The 3199-nt window shown below is 50.6% G+C and overlaps 1 protein-coding gene across 6 annotated transcripts in view; it reads right to left on the minus strand.

The window, feature by feature from the left end:
* The window catches only part of sox13 (SRY-box transcription factor 13), a 32955-nt gene extending 30648 nt beyond the window's left edge, over positions 1-2307 (minus strand). For all 6 annotated transcript variants that reach the window (XM_068711841.1, XM_068711843.1, XM_068711840.1 and 3 more), the window contains exon 1: positions 2018-2307. The gene's annotated coding sequence lies outside the window, so the exon portion shown is untranslated. The remainder of the gene's footprint in view (positions 1-2017) is intronic.
* Positions 2308-3199: the final 892 nt, after the last annotated feature.

Below are 3199 nucleotides of genomic sequence, written 5' to 3' on the forward strand. Positions count from 1 at the left end.
TACGGATTACATTAATTCATAACGTTAACTCTGTGTAATAAAATAATCTAATACTGAAAAGTCAAACATTGACAGTATTGTACCGTAAACAACCACAAATATTCTATTGTTCCTCTTCAAATCATCTCAAACACTTTCAATGAATCAAATATGATTTAATAGATTGAATAAGATTTAATAGATTTAATAGATTTTGTGTTTCCATCGGTGACGGGGGGAGGAGTCACGTGACCCTCACTAACAGTAGCTCTGTGTTTGTGTACTACAACGAGCTAACAACGACAACACATCATCATTTTACAATGTTAGAGACGTCTGTAACTAACTTCACTGATATTATATCTGATTCATTAACACTAAACCTGAGAACAACAACAACAACACGTCGTCTACACACTGAGGGAGAAGATCAACGTCCACCATGTACGAGTGTGTGAGGAAACAGAACCACTACTTTTCTTTTCTTCTGGTGTTTTTCACCTCGGTGACTTGAGACCTGTAACACACGGGGGACAGACGTGGGACAGACGAGGGACAGACGGGGGACGGGAGCTGGTCGGCGTCACTCATTCCGAAGCAGCAGCAGCAGCACTGGAGTTTAACACGACGTGTCTCTGAGTGAACGGCTGATCTGTGATGTTCAGCAGAGACGTGATAGCACTAGAGGGGGGGGGGGACTAGAGAGCGAGCGCCCGGGTCACCTTTCGTCCGACGTGAACCCGGTCACCTGAGAAGACAAAGCTCCAGAAGAGAGAGCGAGACGGGAGGACCCGGGTGGGGGGGGGGGTGAACGCCAAACCACTCCTCCAGATCGTCCCTGAGTGGACCGTCTACACCGTCTATGGACAGCGTTCTCACCGCTCAATATCAGAGAGCATGATGGGAAGAGTTGCGAGACGGCAGAGACACTTACTGTCCTTCTGAATGAGAAGACAGAGACGGAAAGAAAAGGAGCGGTGGTGGTGGGGGAGATAGAAGATTGACGGAAAAAGAAAAGGTCAGGGACTCCCCACTGACGGAGACAGCTTTGTACGCATCCAGCCACTGTAAAGACGCGCACACACACACACACACACACACACACACACACACACACAGCAACTTCACCGTTCAGTGCCCCCCCCCCCCCCCCCCACTGTGCCCATTAATGCCCACAAGCTTTGACACACTCTGCGCTCAAGACCTCCGAGCCGGTCCCGGGACCAGGAGGTCCATCTGACCTCGGACCTCAGGGAGACCCCCCTGAATGCCTTCAAAAGGACCCGCCCCCCCCCATCAGGCTCACACACAACGGACGTTTAAGCCTTGACCGCTCAGACAACTTCTCATCTCCTGAAACTTTAGTGAAGCAGCTGAAGCAGCAAACTAAACCACAAACAGAAGCGACGAGGCCTTTAGTAAACAGGTCCTCTTCTGGAGGAACCTGCTGGGTTCTGCTCATTTGCATCTGCCAAGAACTGACATCATCATCATCCTCATCTTCAGCTGAACCCTACCAGATAATACAAACTTCAGAGGACATGAAGAGCTCAGAGGAGTCTACAGAGTGGACTAGTGAGGAAGAAAGAGTCCACAGAGTGGACTAGTGAGGAGGACAGAGGAGTCTACAGAGTGGACTAGTGAGGAGGACAGAGGAGTCTACAGAGTGGACTAGTGAGGAAGAAAGAGTCCACAGAGTGGACTAGTGAGGAGGACAGAGGAGTCTACAGAGTGGACTAGTGAGGAGGAAAGAGGAGTCTACAGAGTGGACTAGTGAGGAGGAAAGAGAACTTGGAAGTTTTTCAGTTGGGGGGGACGGGACTCGCGGACGAGGTTTGAGCTCCACGACCCCCCGTACCTTTTGACCACAGTCAACAACAAACACCGCACATCCACACCTGGACATTACGACATTACGACCCGTCTGGAAGTTGTTGTTTGTTTAAAGAAACATAAAACGGTTATTCACACACACACACACACACACACACACACACACACACACACACACTCACACACACTCACACACTTCACTCACCGGTTCCCGGTGAGCTCTGAGAGAGCGCGCGAGAGAAAAACAACAAAACTTCCCGTCCTCCTCCTCTTCCTCTCCCGCTTTAATTCCTCACCGCATCCAGAGAGCACGGTGCGGGGCTCGGTCCGTGTGCTCCGCTCCGCTCCGGGGGCAGAGGGAGCCGGTGGCGGTGGTGGTGTGTGGGGGGGGGTACGGGGTACGGGGGTCGCCGGTTGAGATGTGGGGTAAAAGTGCTGAGGTAGTGCGCGGACGCTACGGTACGGAGCTGCTGCCTCGCGCTCGCTCGCTCCCGGTGACTTTCTGTCGGTCTGCCGCTGAGGGTTCACGGCGCTCACTCACCGTCCGCTGCGCGCTGCCGCTCACCTCCCACTTAAAGGGAGAGGACGAGCTTCAGGTGGGGGGGGGGGGGGGGGCATGAACCAGAACGACTATCTGTCACCGCCGCTTGTCACGTTTACACACTAACGACACGATACTGCTCCATTGATCGGGTCCAAACACCGTCGAGCCTCCCCCCCCCCCCCCCCCCCCCTACAGACACACAGCATGTCACTGGAACGATGACTTCAGGTCATACACTTCATATGAGGGTCGTATTTACATCACCGGCTAATCTACCGATTATTCTTATTAATCGATTCGTTGTTTAATCCACAAAATGTCATAAAAACAGTGAAACAAGGGGATGAAGAGGAAAAGTAGAACTTGTTTTGGTCTTGAGTGGAATACAATTTATATGGTTTTTCATGCTATTATTATTATTATTATTATTATTATTACTTCCATGCATTTATGAGCACATCTCTGGTAAACACAAGATTTAAAGTGCTGCTTTTGTTTTGATTCTTTGTGGTGAAATCTCATCGAGTTGTCGAGAAGCGTTAGTCGGCTAAGAATGTCTTTGGTCGAGGACAGACCGAGTCGTGACATTTACCAGCCGTGACAGTGACACTGGTATACGTTCACCTCGAGAGTCTGAGTGTGTGTGTGTGTGTGTGTGTGTGTGTGTGTGTGTGTGTGTCAACGCGGCAACGTGTGGTCCGACTGTACCAGTAACGGCCCGGGAGAAGTTCTGAGGACTTTGGTTTTGTTTTGTTCACATTTCTGTCCACCCTCTATGGACTCATTTTGTCGCTGCAGACGTGACACGTCACAGGTGTGTGCAGGAGATGCTTCAAAGATGTG

Source organism: Cebidichthys violaceus, unplaced genomic scaffold (assembly GCF_023349555.1).
Source record: "Cebidichthys violaceus isolate CVI_PGR_0920_01 unplaced genomic scaffold, fCebVio1.0.p SCAF_17, whole genome shotgun sequence".
NCBI classification, from domain to species: Eukaryota; Metazoa; Chordata; class Actinopteri; order Perciformes; family Stichaeidae; genus Cebidichthys; species Cebidichthys violaceus.